This window comes from Oncorhynchus gorbuscha, linkage group LG17, assembly GCF_021184085.1.
Source record: "Oncorhynchus gorbuscha isolate QuinsamMale2020 ecotype Even-year linkage group LG17, OgorEven_v1.0, whole genome shotgun sequence".
Taxonomy (NCBI): Eukaryota; Metazoa; Chordata; class Actinopteri; order Salmoniformes; family Salmonidae; genus Oncorhynchus; species Oncorhynchus gorbuscha.
Window position 1 is genome coordinate 55581377 of NC_060189.1, and position 19139 is coordinate 55600515.

General features: G+C 42.7%; 1 long non-coding RNA gene across 1 annotated transcript; it reads left to right on the top strand.

Annotated features, from left to right (window-relative positions):
• The first annotated feature begins 3413 nt into the window (after positions 1-3413).
• Positions 3414-12632, top strand: LOC124001228. Its single transcript, XR_006832755.1, has 3 exons — positions 3414-3469; positions 5758-5827; positions 12256-12632. It is a non-coding gene; the product is annotated as an uncharacterized LOC124001228 (long non-coding RNA).
• The last annotated feature ends 6507 nt before the right edge of the window (positions 12633-19139 follow it).

Here is a 19139-nt window from a genome sequence, read left to right on the forward strand (position 1 = left end):
AGATAATGTATAGCTCTATGGCCAGATGTGATACAGTGACAGAGAGATAATGTAAAGCTCTATTGTAACGATTGTCTTCCTCTTCTGATGAGGAATAAGAAGGATCAGACCAAAATACAGTGTGGTACGTGTCCATGATAACTTTAATAACTCAGAACACAAGAAAATACCAAAAGAACAAAGTGCAGGAAAGAAATTAAAATCGAAACAGTCCCGTATGGTGCAAACACAGAAACGGGAAATGGTTCTCAATCAGAGACAACGAACGACAGCTGCCTCCAATTGGGAACCATACCAGGCCAAACACAGAAATACAAAACCTAGAATACACAACATAGAATGCCCACCCCAACTCACGCCCTGACCAAACTAAAACAGAGACATAAAAAAGGAACTAAGGTCAGGACGTAACATCTATGGCCAGATGTGATAAAGTGATAGAGATAATGTATAGCTCTATGGCCAGATGTGATACAGTGACAGAGAGCTCATGTATAGCTCTATGGCCAGATGTGATAAAGTGATAGAGATAATGTATAGCTCTATGGCCAGATGTAATACAGAGATAGAGATAATGTATAGCTCTATGGCCAGATGTGATACAGTGACAGAGAGATCATGTATAGCTCTATGGCCAGATGTGATAAAGTGATAGAGATAATGTATAGCTCTATGGCCAGATGTAATACAGAGATAGAGATAATGTATAGCTCTATGGCCAGATGTAATACAGAGATAGAGATAATGTATATCTCTATGGCCAGATGTAATACAGTTCTAGCTCCATACAGTCATCCCCTGCTACATCCATTGCTTTATTGGAAGACAAAGAGGCCTGGAGTCTCCAGTGAAACTTGAACATGACATGGTTCACAATCACAATATTGTTGATCAGGGACACTGAGTCACACGTTTGGAATGGGAGGCCATGTCAATAAAGGATATGACAGCTGTATATGGCTGTGATAAATACAAACGGTCATAACAACATGATATAGCACCTTTTGCATTGCTGAGTACAGGATTCTTTTTATTGGTGCCATTATGTTTGATTCGTTAGGCTGTAGGTGAGTGGGTGTTCATATTGGCAGACTGTTTGTCTAGGGTGTTGAAAATTGAGATTAAATGGCTGTTTGTGTTTTGTCGCTAAGGTGTTTGTTAAAGAATACACAGCTAACTACCTAACTAGCTATATGAGTTGAAATACTGATATACACAAATATTTTCTAGCTGCTCATCAATACAATGACAAATCGTGGACACATTCCCAAACCCTTGGAGTGACGGATAATGTTTGAATAAAAATAGCTTGCAAATATTTATTCCAATATGACTGTGTATGTTTAAACGATAGAACTAAATCACAAAGTGAGGGGATTGAGTTGTGCTAGCTTGAGGACTGAGCTATACAGGCATCAACTAAATCAAGTCATTTTTGTGTGTTGGAACCAGCATTCATTTCTACTCAATTTCATTCTGTTCCGTCCGAATGCTTTATAGCATGGCAAATATTTCCATTAAACCCAAAGTTGGTCCAATTATTACCTTGTTATCAATCACTTGACTGTAGTATGCCTCCTGCATTTGCTGAGGGTGGTGTCCCAAATCACACCTTTTTCCCTTTATAGTGCACTACTTTTGGCCAGGGCCCATAGGGGAATAGTGTAATTTAGAGTGTAATTTGGGACACAGCCTGACTATCTTCTTAGCTGGAAAGGTTAAGCAGTTGTTTATGTATAGAAATGTGTGATATGTCAGCATTAGCAATTCCTCTGAATATCGATCGCTGAGGGGGGGAATTGATTCACAAATGAAAAGGGCCTGTGTGTGGACTATGAAAGGACCTTGGCTGGAGTGAAATGTGTGGCCTCATCACAACCAGATGGAAGAACAACAACAACACCTTATAGCCAATACCAGATAGTTTAATCATGTGGGTATACTAGAGACCCAGATACAAGGGACATTTGGAGAGAGAGAGAGAGAGAGAGAATGGGAGAGGTAGGGGGAGCGTATCCTATACTGCATACTGAGCACTACCTGAGGGATATGTTTGGATGTAGGAAAGACAGAAGGTGTGAGAGAGAAAAAGCGAGGAAGTAGCTGAGAGTCGAACGCAAGGGAACGAATGAGAATCCCTTGTCAGCTAGCATATACTGTCTGTTCCCCATGTCTGGGTTTGAAAGATAGAGGGGGAGAGTGAGAAAGAGAGAGATGGATGGAGAGAGAGTGAGAGGGGGACCCAGTCTGCTGTTCAGAGGAGCTCTGAAGGAGAGAGGAAAGGAAGCCACTGCAGCAGAGGCAGTTGCTAATGATGAAACAGCTGACCTCCCCATCCACCTCTCTACCTCCTCCACTAACTTAGTCTGCCTGACTCTGCCTGCATTCTCTCTCTCTCTCTTTGCTCCCTCCCTTCCCTTGTCTCTCACTCTTACTCTCTGTTCCTATTTTGCTCTCCAAACTACCTCTCTCTCTTTCTCTTTCATTATCTCGTTCTCTTGCTCTCTTGCCCACTTAGTTTTAAATTCATGTTAGCCATTTGCTTTATTGGCATGATTCCTTGGCATGACTCTGTGAGAGGCGAAAATTGCCAAAACTCTCAAATTCTACCAACTGGTTAGATGCAGTTCTTGGACAAAACAACAACATATAAAATCATCAATAATAAATGCAGTATCTGTTTCTCTCTCCTTCCTCCCTCCCTCGACCCCTTCTCCTCGAGAGAAGGAAGGAGGGATTATGCGGATAGAGGAGTGGGAGACAGGGGAGTGGAATGGGGTTCATTACAGGTTCAATACTGCCTGCAAAGCATTTCACTCTAGGGCAGTGTTTCCTAAACTCAGTCCTCGGGACCCCAAGGGGTGCACGTTTTGGTTTCTGCCCTAACACTAACACATCAAAGCTTGATGATTAGTTGATTATTTAAATCAGCTGTGTAGTGCTAGAAAAACCAATATGTGCACCCCATGGGGTGGGAAACTCTGCTCTAGGGCAAAGCAGGCAGGATAATGCATTGGTCCGCCATCAACTCCACTGGCTTCTCCATTTCCATACCTTCACGTTCTCTCTCTGTCTCTCTCGCTCTCACACTCCCTCAGTTTCTCTTGTCAATATTTGATGGAATGTGACTCTTTCCCCCTAAACCTCTAGCCACCTCTTTAAGGAATACCTAGGATAGGATAAGTAATCCCTCTCACCCCCCCCCCCTTTAAGATTTAGATGCACTATTGTAAAGTGACTGTTCCACTGGATGTCATAAGGTGAATGCACCAATTTGTAAGTCGCTCTGGATAAGAGCGTCTGCTAAATGACTTAAATGTAAATATGTTAAATGTAGCCATGAATTTCCTGATTGGATGAAGTATGAGCCACGCCCGTGGTGTTGTCCAATTACAGAGAATGTGTGGTGTCATGTGAGATGGAGTTGATCTGGATGTGCAGCCATGTTTGGAATAGCTCTGAACTGCAGGTTAGATTCTGTAAACATCTGCTACTAACCAAATGATTGTGTGTGTGTTTGCTTGTTTGTGTGTGTTTGCTTGTTTGTGGTGTGTTTGCTTGTTTGTGTGTGGTGTGTTTGCTTGTTTGTGTGTGGTGTGTTTGCTTGTTTGTGTGTAGTGTGTTTGCTTGTTTGTGTGTGGTGTGTTTGCTTGTTTGTGTGTGGTGTGTTTGCTTGTTTGTGTGTGGTGTGTTTGCTTGTTTGTGAGTTTGCTTGTTTGTGTGTGGTGTGTTTGCTTGTTTGTGAGTTTGCTTGTTTGTGTGTGGTGTGTTTGCTTGTTTGTGTGTGGTGTGCTTGCTTGTTTGTGTGTGGTGTGTTTGCTTGTTTGTGTGTGGTGTGCTTGCTTGTTTGTGTGTGGTGTGTTTGCTTGTTTATGTGTTTGCTTGTCTGTGTGTGGTGTGCTTGCTTGTTTGTGTGTGGTGTGTTTGCTTGTTTGTGTGTGGTGTGCTTGCTTGTTTGTGTGTGGTGTGTTTGCTTGTTTGTGTGTGGTGTGCTTGCTTGTTTGTGTGTGGTGTGTTTGCTTGTTTATGTGTTTGCTTGTCTGTGTGTGGTGTGCTTGCTTGTCTGTGTGTGGTGTGCTTGCTTGTTTGTGTGTGGTGTGTTTGCTTGTTTATGTGTTTGCTTGTCTGTGTGTGGTGTGCTTGCTTGTTTGTGTGTGGTGTGTTTGCGTGCAAGTGAATGAAATGTCACATCATGTTGTAATGATGCTTTTCCTCTACTGAAATGGTCAGGGCAGATAATATCATTTTTATTTCCTTCCCATTACCAGTCCAATGTCATTTCCTACTGAGGCCACTGCTCAACAGACCAATAAGGACTTTTCATTCGTTCATAGAGTTTCAGGGTCTTAGCTCACGAAACTACAAAATCAACTGAATCTTTGGGAAGTAATTTGGACCATTTCTTTCCAGTATACAAGCGTACATTTTCACTGTTATCTCAGAGAAAGGAAGCCTACGAGCGAGAAGCCATCTGCTTGAGTGGATGTTGTTTGTGTGGATGTTGTTTTGTGGTGGGGTGGGGGGGGGGATGTGTAGCGGTCTAGTGGAGAGTGGGAAATAATAACCTTGTGTGTGTGTCTACAGTGCACCGGCCACTGTCTGGTTGAGGGGAGTGGAGTGGTGTGCAGCGGAGTGGAGGGTATGAAATAACAGGCCTTGTAATTGCATTGGGACAAGCCAGGATGGTTCCTCGGATGATGGGATACTTTTCTTAGGTTGAGCATGAGGAACATAGATAAGAGACAGAAAGAGGAGGGGGAAGAGGTGGAGGAAGAGGAAGGAGTGGAAAAGAATGGGGAAGAAATCCACTCGCACTGAAGTAAAGTTAGTTGTAGTTTTCCTCAGGAGGAGATGAACTCAACGTACGATGGCATGATGGTGGGTAGAAATAGAGTCTTTGGGATCCCAAGGGAGCGATGGAACAGTAAGCACGCACTTGGTCTTCCAATAATGTGGAGAGAGGAGGAGAATACAGAGGAACGGAGAAAAGAAGAGAGAAAGAGAAGGGAAAAAAACAGAAGGAGAGAACGCCGACAGCAAGAGAACAGGGATCGATTTCTGAGGCTGAGCTCAGAGCATTCCTTGTGTGTTGCATCGCTTACTGTTTGCCCAGTGTGGTTAGTCGTGCATATTGCCAGCAGACTCTGAGGAATTATACTATTAGATCATAGCTCCACGAGCCATTAGAGTTCCAACCCCTCGCTCTTTGCCACCGCTCTGTAAGGATCAGTCTTCTGACAGACATACAGGGCTGTTTCCCAGACACAGATTAGATCTGCACTAAAAAAAACATGCTCAATGGAGAATCTCCATAGAAATAGTTTTTCAGTCCAGGAATTGGCTTAATCTGTGTCTGCGAGACCAGCCCTCAATCGTCAACCACAGCTCAATGTGGAGCAAAATGAGATATCACCTGTAACATTTTGCATAGCCAGGTAGAGTCTAATGAATCATTTAAAACAAGGTCTTTACGCTTCCAATTTCAGAGAGCCATTCATCAACTATAATTATCAATACCCTCACAGACTTCGCGAGTTGAGGACAGAGAATAGCTTTTAGTCCCACTGGTGACTCATCATAATGCTGGATAAATATGGCCTAGATGAGATGGAACTCTTACAGGATAACGTATCTAAATGTGATATAATGATATTGTTTTGAAGCTTCTCTTCCTCAGAATGGATGTGCTGCCTTGAGCCCTCGACACCACATATTCATCACTTATCCCTATTCCTTTGTGTTGTTTTTACTTTTCAGATTTCATTATGAAGGCACCGCTGGTTCTGCATTTGTATCCATCTGGAATCCAGGAGATGAAATGGAGCAGGTGTTTTATACTCTTATTGATTTGGCCTCTCCTCTCCTCCGCTCCCCTCTCCTCTCCCTGTCCGCTATCCTCTACCCTCTCCTCCGCTCCCCTCTCCTCTCCCTGTCCGCTATCCTCTACCCTCTCCTCCGCTCCCCTCTCCTCTCCCTGTCCGCTATCCTCTACCCTCTCCTCCGCTCCCCTCCCCTTTAACTTTCCCCTGGAATAAACCACATTGAACACATCTAGCCGCAAAACATTTACTCTGCATCTTCACGCCCAGTCTAATTCTGATTCTAGCAAATCATAACTAAATGACAGACGTATTTCCCTCACGTCTTCCCATCTTATTTCCCCAAATACAAATTTTCCATGCTGAGACTTAATTGAATTTCACAGCATGCTGGGTGTGTAAAGTAGTGGGTTCTTAGCTACAGTTGCTAAGGACCCACTACTAAAACAGCGAGGCAGGCTGGTGGAAGGAGATGGAGATGGAGCTAGAGGAGTGAGACGGCTAGTGGCGCGTAGGGATACCCCGCTGAGTGATCAGGGATATTATTAGAAGCTGGGTGTTCAATATCGTTATTGGTTTGTGTTCACACAGACATACACACAGGGATGGGGAAGAGTGGTCCTGGAGATGGAGGGGGGGGGGGCGTTGAGTTGCATTCCACCAGGGGACCGTACATCGTTTGCATGCAACTGTGGTAAAAGCTTTAACTGGGCTGCTGGTTCATGCGCGTGTTCCTAACTTTATTCCGTGCTAGAGGAGAAGGAGAGTCCTACAGCACAGAAGGACAGCCAGGAAGCCTTACAGAACAGGGACAGCTGCCAGTGTCAGTGCAACACGCCAATGTTCTGTCCTTCGGAGTGGCTTGAAATATTCATCCCATTCCACCCACACATGTTATTCTCAGGAACCACAGAATTCTTTAAAGCCAGGGAAGACTCAAAAAGAGGGGGTAAAAACTTCCCTGGTAAGAAAGCACATAGTGGAATGATGCAGCCCATCTTAGCCTACCTCTCTGGAGCCATCTGACAGGGATATAGAAATATCCTCTTTTCTTCATCTGTCCATCCTCTTCTCTCTCTCGCTCCTTCTTTCACTTTTTCAAAACAAGGGAGTGTCATGATGCACCTGCCACGAGGAGGACGGTCTTTTCTCGGTCTGGTCACACACTGTGTGTGGGTGTGTGTCCTCTGTCCCTCTCTGAAGCCTTTGACAGGAAAACTGTAGGTTTGGTACTTTCAGTGATGGGAAAAGAAAACCTGTCTCATTCATATCTAAACAATGACACTTAAGGGGTGGTGGAAGGATTAAATAGTAATGTAGCAATATTTTTATTTATTTAACTAAGCAAATCAGTTAAGAACAAATTCTTATTTTCAATGATGGCCTAGGAAGAGTGGGTTAATTGCCTGTTCGGGGGCAGAACGACAGATTTGTACCTTGTCAACTCGGGAATTTGAACTTGCAACCTTTTGGTTACTAGTCCAACACTCTAACCACTAGGCTACCCTGCCACACCAGTGATATGATACTGTATGATATTGAGTGATGTGTGAGCTTTAGTGAAAAAATATATATATATTTGATCTTCTTGCGCATCTGTTTACCAAAATATTGAGGATAGAGAGTAAGAATGACAGTTAAATGATATGATGTAAGCTTTAATAAATAAAATATTTAAAAACATTGATATTTGATCCTTTCACAATTCCATGTTTACAAAGAAACCTTGAGAATAGTGAGGAAGTTTTGTCAAGTACATATTAGCTGTGATACTCTATAATATACACTGAGTGTACAAAACATTAGGAACACCTGCTCTTTACATGACATAAGCTGTGTTCGAATACTCATACTCACTAACTGTACTATTTGTGACATAAATTGAGTATGTAGTATGCTTATTGGTCATAGTATGGATGTAGTTAGTATGCCAAAAGTTCCCGGATGTTGTACTAAATACAGCAAATTACGAAGTACACAAGCAGTGGACACTATTTCGTGGCTTTTAGGGCCCATAATGCAATTAGTCAGAAAATGGGCGTGGCTTCACAACGTTTTCAGATACGAAGAAAATGGTGGAAAATATGCAGCAGAAGTCCGACGAGAGTGGATACAAATTTATGGATTTAACTAATTATGACAAATGTTAAGAAATGTCATAAAGTAATGACTTTTGAAATAAGTTACATTAAATGTTGGCTGACAATTTGTTAGCTACTCTATCCTTATGAACCGCATAGCATTATAGTAGTATGTACCGGAATACCGGTATGTTAGCTAAAGTTAGTTACCTAACGAGAAACGTTAACGTTAGTTGGCTACTAATACATCTAACTTGCCAGGCAGTATATTAACTATAATCTAACTAACTTCCCAATGTTTATTGACTTATTATTCACGTCTTTCTTAGCGAAGTGGTATAGTATTTGTGCGTTCTCAATGGACATTGTTATTTCTGGCTATCTACTCCAATTTCAGAACACTCTCGGTGTTGAATATAAACGCAAAAAAAGCGTAATTAAATTGTTGCCAACAGCACAGTTACAGACACCAATGCTCTGGATAACATGAAAACAGCCTAACCAGCTCGGCTATGGCGAGTAAAATGGTCAGAGTGAGGTGTTCTCTCATTTGTGTCTGGAAATGACAAGCTAGCCAACATTAGTCAGTTAGCTTAGGTGCTGGACTGTGAGTGATGCGCTCTCCGAGATCGAAACTGCGGAACAGACAATCTGGCTTCACTCTGGATTTACAAACACCCAGAGTTTACTCTGAGCACAGTCTGGCATTCCAGATTGAAATTTGCAAACACACCCGAAATCGTAAAATGTCTAGCTAGTCATTTGTTATGCTAACAAGCTAGCAAGAGCATAAACTTCCGGTAGACAGACACTGAACGGATACCGTTCATTTACAGTATACTAAAATGAACTAACATACTCATTCAGTATGTAGTATACAGTATGTTGGTATGGATATTAAAACACAGCTATAGATTGACCGGGTGAATCCAGGTGAAAGCTATGAGATGTTATTGATGCCTCTTCAATCAGTGTAGATGAAGGGGAGGAGACAGGTTAAAGAAGGATTTTTAAGCCTGGAGACAGTTGAGACATGGATTGTGTATGTGTGTCACTCAGAGGGTGAACGGGCAAGATAAAAGATGTAAGTGCTTTTTAACAAGGTATGGTCGTGGTTGCCAGGCGCACCGGTTTGTGGCAAGAACTGCAACGCTGCTGGGTTTTTCATGCTTAACAGTTTCCTGTGTGTATCAAGAATGGGCCACCACCCAAAGGACATCCAGCCAACTTGACACAACTGTGGGAAGCATTGGAGTCAACACGGGTCAGCATCCCTATGGAACGCTTTCGACACCTCGTAGAATCCATGCCCTGATGAATTGAGGCTCTTCTGAGGGCAAAAGGGGGTGCAACTCAATATTAGGAAGGTGTTCCTAATGTTTGGTATACTCATTAAATATTATACTCTAACTCTATATACTGTTCAGTACACTGCAGTGCAGCTCCAATAACACACATAGCCACAACCAGTAGCACTTCGTCTTCAGGGAGAGTGACAGAAGTCTAACCAGTAGTACTTTGTCTTCAGGGAGAGTGACAGAAGTCCAACCAGTAGTACTGTCTCTTCAGGGAGTGTGACAGAAGTCTAACCAGTAGTACTTTGTCTTCAGGGAGAGTGACAGAAGTCCAACCAGTAGTACTGTGTCTTCAGGGAGAGTGACAGAAGTCCAACCAGTAGTACTGTGTCTTCGGGGAGAGTGACAGAAGTCCAACCAGTAGTACTTTGTCTTCAGGGAGAGTGACAGAAGTCCAACCAGTAGTACTGTGTCTTCGGGGAGAGTGACAGAAGTCCAACCAGTAGTACTGTGTCTTCAGGGAGAGTGACAGAAGTCCAACCAGTAGTACTTTGTCTTCAGGGAGAGTGACAGAAGTCCAACCAGTAGTACTGTGTCTTCAGGGAGAGTGACAGAAGTCCAACCAGTAGTACTTTGTCTTCAGGGAGAGTGACAGAAGTCCAACCAGTAGTACTGTGTCTTCGGGGAGAGTGACAGAAGTCCAACCAGTAGTACTGTGTCTTCAGGGAGAGTGACAGAAGTCCAACCAGTAGTACTTTGTCTTCAGGGAGAGTGACAGAAGTCCAACCAGTAGTACTTTGTCTTCAGGGAGAGTGACAGAAGTCCAACCAGTAGTACTGTGTCTTCAGGGAGAGTGACAGAAGTCCAACCAGTAGTACTTTGTCTTCAGGGAGAGTGACAGAAGTCCAACCAGTAGTACTGTGTCTTCAGGGAGAGTGACAGAAGTCCAACCAGTAGTACTTTGTCTTCAGGGAGAGTGACAGAAGTCCAACCAGTAGTACTTTGTCTTCAGGGAGAGTGACAGAAGTCCAACCAGTAGTACTTTGTCTTCAGGGAGAGTGACAGAAGTCCAACCAGTAGTACTGTGTCTTCAGGGAGAGTGACAGAAGTCCAACCAGTAGTACTTTGTCTTCAGGGAGAGTGACAGAAGTCCAACCAGTAGTACTGTGTCTTCAGGGAGAGTGACAGAAGTCCAACCAGTAGTACTTTGTCTTCAGGGAGAGTGACAGAAGTCCAACCAGTAGTACTGTGTCTTCAGGGAGAGTGACAGAAGTCCAACCAGTAGTACTTTGTCTTCAGGGAGAGTGACAGAAGTCCAACCAGTAGTACTTTGTCTTCAGGGAGAGTGACAGAAGTCCAACCAGTAGTACTTTGTCTTCAGGGAGAGTGACAACCAAAGTCCAACCAGTAGTACTTTGTCTTCAGGGAGAGTGACAGAAGTCCAACCAGTAGTACTGTGTCTTCAGGGAGAGTGACAGAAGTCCAACCAGTAGTACTTTGTCTTCAGGGAGAGTGACAGAAGTCCAACCAGTAGTACTTTGTCTTCAGGGAGAGTGACAGAAGTCCAACCAGTAGTACTTTGTCTTCAGGGAGAGTGACAGAAGTCCAACCAGTAGTACTTTGTCTTCAGGGAGAGTGACAGAAGTCCAACCAGTAGTACTTTGTCTTCAGGGAGAGTGACAGAAGTCCAACCAGTAGTACTTTGTCTTCAGGGAGAGTGACAGAAGTCCAACCAGTAGTACTTTGTCTTCAGGGAGAGTGACAGAAGTCCAACCAGTAGTACTTTGTCTTCAGGGAGAGTGACAGAAGTCCAACCAGTAGTACTTTGTCTTCAGGGAGAGTGACAGAAGTCCAACCAGTAGTACTGTGTCTTCAGGGAGAGTGACAGAAGTCCAACCAGTAGTACTTTGTCTTCAGGGAGAGTGACAGAAGTCCAACCAGTAGTACTGTGTCTTCAGGGAGAGTGACAGAAGTCCAACCAGTAGTACTTTGTCTTCAGGGAGAGTGACAGAAGTCCAACCAGTAGTACTTTGTCTTCAGGGAGAGTGACAGAAGTCCAACCAGTAGTACTGTGTCTTCGGGGAGAGTGACAGAAGTCCAAATGATCTGAGATAAAACAAAAACAAAAAAAATAATAATCTAGAAACTATACAGTAGCGCAATCATTTGTGTTTTTCCTTTTGAGTAAGGGAATTTATCAAAAGACTCAAAAGGCAATTGCCTCGATTAAGTTTACGCTGGGAGAAAATGGAAGCTGTCAAGTCCAAGACAAATTGCTTCATCTAGTGACTAATGATAGAAGATTGATAATCGAGCCATACATCAGCAGACTTCAATTCATTCGTCAGCTTTGCTCGCATGTTGCATTGGGTCTTTTTATTGATAGAAATAGAATAAAACTGAGTAGGTGTGGATAATATGTTTTATACACACCTGCTCAGCTTCACTCAGTTCGATACTATTTCTATCCAATGCCATTTGGAGATTGTAGTTCTTTGGGGTTATTTAGTGTGTGATGGCTATTTTAAGGTTCACTCCACTGATTGTAGTTCCATTTAAGCGAGCATAACTCCAGTCTGAATTCCCAGAAACGGAATAACACACATTCCCTTTTATGCACTTTTGTCTTTACCCTTACTCTGACCTTGAACTTAAGCAATTGAAAACGCATTTGCCAACCATCTATATGTCTGTCGTGGAGATCACAAGAATGGAGGTGTGGCAGAGGTGTTTCTCCAGATACACTGTATTCTGACCATGATTTCACCACCTTTACATGTGAAGAAACCATGAATACGATCGAGCCCCTGTCGGTTCCAAGTGGAAAAACATCTACCATTCCCAATTTAAATAACATCATTCTCCATGCACTATATAATGTATAAATTGATAAGAGCTCGGTAAATGAGTAATCCGTTTGAAGGGGACTGTAAATATAAATAGCAATTGTTTTAGATGATTTTTCCTTATGATTGCTGGAGATGAATGTGAAACCAGCCATACGGAGGGAAAAATGAAAATCATATCAACATGACATATATTTTGGCCCCTTTTCCACAGTGAAGTTCCTCAGTATCCAAATCACAAAGGACTTAAAATGGCCCACTCCCACATGCACAGTCGGGAAGAATGCGCAACCTCTACATCAGGCGGAGTGAAAGGAAGGCCCGGACTCCAGCCGCCCAATAGGCTGTTCTTTCTGCTTCCACACGGCAAGTGGTACCAGTGCAACAAGTCTGACACCAACAGGCTCCTGAACAACTTCTATCCTCAATCCATAAGACCCCTAAATAGCTAACATAACTTCTACACAGACTGAGTTTACTCTTGTATTTTATATTATTTATTTAATTCAATGTTTACCTCTATGCACACTCACAGGACTCACACACTCTGACACACATAACCTGCTCACATATTTATACTGACTCTACACATGCACACACACAACATGCACTCACATTTATACTGACTCTATACTATATACTGACATGCACATACACTCACATACAATCAGAATTGATGCTGCTGCTACTCTATTAATCATATATCCTGATGCCTAGTCACCTTACCCCTACACATATCTACCTCTTTCACTCCAGTATCCCTGCACATTGTAAATATGGTACTGGAACTAACCTGGTGCATAGCTTCTTACTTTCTCTTGTTCTTACTTCTATTTGATGTGTTTTTGTTCTACCTTATGTTATTTTTAGTGCTACATTGATATTGATTACTGCTTTGTTGGGCTTGTAGCTTGCAAGAAAGGCCTTTCACTGTACTTGTGCATGTGACATTAAAATTCATCATTTGTGGGGATGAAATTTGGAGTCCCAAACTAAATGCCTCTGTAGCGCCAAACGTACCGAGTTGATTTATGTGCTCTAGAATGTTTTAATTAAATGCCCGGGCTTTTCACATTTTTTTTATCATGGTAAATATTAGCCACTATGGATAGCCACTGTCAATAATTCCCACATACATTTATAACTGTCACTTTAGTGTTAGTTTCCTTCCATTTGTAGCCTGCATTTTGCATCAATCCATTCCATTTACCTTTCTTTCCTTTGTGATGTCAGTTAGTTGTTCCTGAGGATCATATAAGGCTGTTGTGCAATAATTTGGGACATGTAGCCTATTTGAATCATTATGTATATCATGTTTCAGGTAAGACCCAAATGCAGACTGTGTTGAAGTAACAATGCTTATTACAGCAACAGGAGCAGGCAAACGACAGGTCAAGGCAGCAGGGGTCGATAATCCAGAGTAGTGGGACAAAGGTACAGGACGGCAGACAGGCTCAGGGTCAGGTCAGGCAGGGTTGGTAATCCAGAGTAGGGGCAAAGATATAGGACGGCAGGCTCAGGGTCAAGGGAAGGCAGAGTGGTCAGGCAGGCAAGGGTCAAAACCAGGAGAGCAAGAATAAGAGAGACTGGGGGGAAAGCAGGCGCCGAGACAAAACGCAGGTTGACTTGACAAACAAGATGAACTGGCAACAGACAAACGGAGAACACAGTTATACGTACCCAGGGGATAATGGGAAAGATGGGCGACACCTGGGAGGAAGGAGACAAGCACAAGGAAGGGTGATACAGATCAGGGCGTGACAATGAAACTCAGACCACACTTAGCATTTTAAACCTGGAGCCTGGCGTTCGGTTCATGACAACTGGACCGTTGTAATTACAGTTCCATGATTAGTGGGGATTAGAGTAAACTATTGTTCAAGAACACCTTCCAGTATATCATGGAATGAACAATAAATGCCACATGTTGGTAACTTTCAGCATGAATCAAACCACTGTATTTTTTATTCATCAATATATTTCACGTGTAAAGGCTCTCCAAATCATTTTTTAATGATTCATAAATACTTTCCTAACTCTAAATGATCTACTTTGTACTTACCATTTGGTGCTGAAACAGAGACGAATATGCATATATTTATATGGCTTTTTTCATTGATCCTGAACCCATTCTGGCATATTCTAGTGAATCTGTTGACTAAATTCTAATTAAAGGTACACTGTATTTAAACAGATGACTTAACATAAATGTACTGAAAACCCTATTGCATGAAAACTCCACGAGAAAATCTATTGGCCAGCAAGTGGGAGGGTTTTTAGCTGTGTGCGCAAGGGAGCCACACCTACAGAGCACGTTATGCACCTGCATAAGGTAAGTCTGAATGCCAACTAATGAGAAGAACATAGGGTAATTTTACGATTGAGCCGAGTATGCAGTGTTTATTGTGAACGCAGTCTTCACAAAATCGGTAACATTAACTTTCAATGTCAATTGCGCTGCAACGCAGATTTTCCATGCTACGGATTGAAAAGTACCTGCACCACTCCAGGACCAGGGTTTCCTACCTTTGTAATCTAAGCAAATAATTTATCCACGTCTGGGAATTTTATCTTTACTCATATGAATAGCAGAATGTTACAAAATAAAGTTTGAGGGAACAGAACCCAAAACTTGAAAATAAGGCAATTTTTGGAGGAACAGAATCAGAACCAGGAACGAAAGAGATCTATACTGTTTCGGAACAGAACCGTTAATTTAAAAACGGTTCTTTTAATTTCCGGTCATTTTTTTTGCTTCCCACAAAGGAAGCAAGAAGGCTCTCACTCTGTTACTCAGAAACTTATTCCAGTGTCTGCCTGCCAGCCTGATTCAGAAATTAGGGAGATATTTTTAATTAGAGAAGAATGGATTTACTTTTTCAATGCTAGTTATGGATACTATAGGTGTCAAGTCTCACATTAGATTTATTAACTACAAAAAGGTAAGACGTGTTTTTCATTCTGGTGCCGCTCTGCACACAAGTTTGTTAGCTAGCTAGCTAGCAAGCTCTGGTCCAACATTAAGCCAACTGTCTGAAGTTCAAAGACTTCAAGTTATTCAGTAGAAGTCTCTCCTCCGTAGTTATAATTCTCTGGACCTAATTCAGATAATGCATGTCATAACAAGAAAAGAACGATATAAGCCAATACTTTTTGGGGGGTTAGAACCAGTTCAGAACTTTACTTTGCAGGACAGAACAGTGGAACAGAACAGGAAAAATAGTGCTTCTGTTCAGAACGGAACTATTGGAAAATCATTTCGGTTCCAACCCCTCGTTTGAACTCCTCTTTCTGGAAGCTGTTTTTCCCACTTATGCATGCTACATTTACCCACTTGCCAGAGCATTCTTAAGACTACAGTACTCAAAATCATTCACTCGATTTAGTGGTAATTACAGATCATGTTTTCATTTCCTATTTTATTAATTTCCCACCATGTTGTATGTCAATACAAAAAGACAGACAGTTCCAGGAAACTCGGAAGCTTCTTTATCCAATAAATGTGTCTTTGGCTGCATCCGGTGGTTGGCTGTGTCATTACAACCCCTTATGTCAGGTCTCTGCCACGTCTCGTTAAAGGGGTGGTTGGAGGTCCTTAGAAAACCATTTCTACAGATCAACTTGCTCACGACCATAGAGAATGATAGAGGCCTATAGTGGCAAAAAGGCCATTTTAACCACGTGGGCAGCGCCATTGAGGGCTTCTACTTCTACTACTTCCGCCATTTTAAAGTAATCATAGTAGTCAACTGGGTGGGGATTCCTATGGGTTGTAACCTCAATGGCGCTGCCCATGCTGTCACAGGTGTTATAAAGGCACAGATATCTCTATGTTTCACGACAGCCATGGCTGAGGGCTCTCCAGATTCCTCTCGATCAGACAGATTTAAATACATAACTTCCATAGCTGTACGATGAATGCGACCTACACACTCCCTTAAGCCTAAAATAAGTAAATAAGACATTTTGTGTGGATGTCAAACTTTGTATTACATAGGAGGCAGACACATGCCATACACTTATAACACTTATACTTTTATGTATTAGATCATATGTCCTAGATCAAGACATACATGTAAATAATTCCTGGTGAAAGCCAAAGGCCATACCTTTCTAGGGTTTGTGAATATACTTTGTGTGAGTGTATTGTACAAACAGGAGGACTGTTAGCTGTATGTACTGTGACTCAGTCCACAAATGGCACCCTACTCCCTACATAGTGCACTACTGTTAATGGGCTCTGGTCATATAGGAACACAACCTGGGAATGCTATAGCTACAATTACTGTTATCTCCCTTCGCCTTTTGAGATTCATGAATCAAAAGATAACACCGCTTTAAACCAAACTATTATAACAGCTTTGTACCGGTCACTCAAACCTTGGGAGAAGGAGTTTAGAGAGAAAAAAGGGTTAGTCTGATTTGGAAATAAGGGTTAGTTCTGATTTGGAAATAAGGGTTAGTTCTGATTTGGGTTGGAAAGTATTGTCTGTTCAAGCTTTTGATGTGCCAGCGGTTTTTCTGGCTGTCCTAACAATGAATATACAAGTCTGTCAAGTTATTAGGATCCAAAAATACTACGACAAAGCATACACAGAAAATATTTATTTCACACAAACACTTTCACACAAATCACTCAATAATGGGTAGACTAACAAATAAACAACCCAGTTAACTTAGCCAATATGGCTGTGTTTAGACAGTCAGACACAATTATTATATTTTTCACTCTAATTGGTATTTTGACCAATCACATCAGATCTTTCCATAGCAGAGCTTTTTCAGAGCTGATCTGATTGGTCAAAAGACCAATTAGTGAAATAAAAATCAGAATTGGGCTGCCTGTCTAAATGTAGCCTATGATGTCCAATACAGTAGTTTCACTCATGATTCATCTCTCAAAACGCCATGGCAGTTCATTAGAGCAAATCAGCAGCAGGTGTTGCGGTCACATGGTATATTAATCAGCCAATAGGGGGTGGATACTAACCTAATACCATGGGCCTGTTCCAATACTTTTAACATGTATCCTTCCTTCCATTCTCTGTCTGTCTGTCTGTCTGTCTGTCTGTCTGTCTGTCTGTCTGTCTGTCTGTCTGTCTGTCTGTCTGTCTGTCTGTCTGTCTGCCTGCCTGCCTGCCTGCCTGCCTGCCTGCCTGCCTGCCTGTCTGTCTGTCTGTCTGTCTGTCTGTCTGTCTGTCTGTCTGTCTGTCTGTCTGTCTGCCTGCCTGCCTTCAAGAAATCACAGATTTTGGCCAGGTCTCTCTCGTAAAATAGATTTTTAATCTCAATGAGACTGACCTGGTAAAATATAGGATCAATAAAAATCTGATATATTAGACGGGTATACTAAACTCATGGCATTACATGCCTTTCTGTCACATCAGACATAAACTCTGCAAAAAAAGATCCCTTTTTCAGGACCCTGTCTTTCAAAGATAATTCGTAAAAATCCAAATGACTTCACAGATCTTCATTGTAAAGGCTTTTAACACCATTTCCCATGCTTGTTCAATGAACCATAAACAATCAATGAACATGCACCTGTGGAACGGTCGTTAAGACACAAACAGCTTACAGACGGTAGGCAGTTAAGGTCACAGTTATGAAAACTTAGGACACCAAAGAGGCCTTTTTACTGACTCTGAAAACTACCAAAAGAAAGATGCCCAGGGTCCCTGCTCATCTGCGTGAATGTGCCTTAGGCATGCTGCAAGGAGGCATGAGGACTGCAGATACTGTATGACCAAGGCAATAAATTGCAATGTTCGTAATGTGAGATGCCTAAGACAGAGCTACAGAGAGACAGGACGGACAGCTGATCAACCTCACAGTGACAGACCACGTGTAACAACACCTGCACAGGATCAGTACATCCAAACATCACACCTCTGGTACAGGTACAAGATGGCAACAACAACTGCCCGAGTTACACCAGGAATGCACAATCCATCAGTGCTCAGACTGTCCGCAATAGGCTGAGAGGCTGGACTGAGGGCTTTTAGGCCTGTTGTAAGGCAGGTCCTCACCAGACATCACCGGCAACAGCATCGCCTATGGGCACAAAGCCACCGTCGCTGGACTAGATAGAACTGGCAAAAAGTGCTCTTCACTGACGAGTCTCACCAGGGGTGATGGTCGGATTCGCGTTTATCGTCAAAGGAATGAGCGTTACACCGAGGCCTGTACTCTGGAGCGGGATCGATTTAGAGGTGGAGGGTCCGTCGTGGTCTGGGGCGGTGTGTCACAGCATTATCGGACTGAGCTTGTCATTGCAGGCAATCTCAATGCTGTGTGTTACAGGGAAGACATCCTCTTCCCTCATGCGGTACCCTTCCTGCAGGCTCATCCTGACATGATCCTCCAGCATGACAATGCCATCAGCCATACTGCTCGTTCTGTGCATGATTTCCTGCAAGACAGGAAAGTCAGTGTTCTACCATGGCCAGCGAAGAGCCCGGATCTCAATCCCATTGAGCACATCTGGGACCTGTTGGATCGGAGGGTGAGGGCCAGGGCCATTCCCCCCAGAAATGTCCGGGAACTTGCAGGTGCCTTAGTGGAAGAGTGGGGTAACATCTCACAGCAAGGACTGGCAGATCTGGTGCAGTCCATGCGGAGGAGATGCACTTCAGTACTGAATGCAGCTGGTGGCCACACCTGATACTGACTGTTACTTTTTATGTTGACCCCCCCCTTTGTTCAGGAACATATTATTACATTTCTGTTAGTCACATGTCTGTGGAACTTGTTCAGTTTATGTCTCAGTTGTTGAATCTTGTTATGGTCATACAAACATTTACACATGTTAAGTTTGCTGAAAATAAACGCAGTTGACAGTGAGAGGACATTTATTTTATTTGCTGAGTTTACATAACCCTCAAACTAAATTCTGGACATCGAAGCCAATTCCATTGCGTTTTCTCATTGTTGCTCTCTAATCAGGGAGTGATTTAGACCTGGAACACCAGGTGGGTGCAATTCATTATCAGGTAGAACAGAAAACCAGCAGGCTCCGGACCTCGCGGGGTCAGAGTTGAGTACCCCTCCTATATAACATTGAGAACTACAAACCAGGAAAAATGTTCCCTACAGATC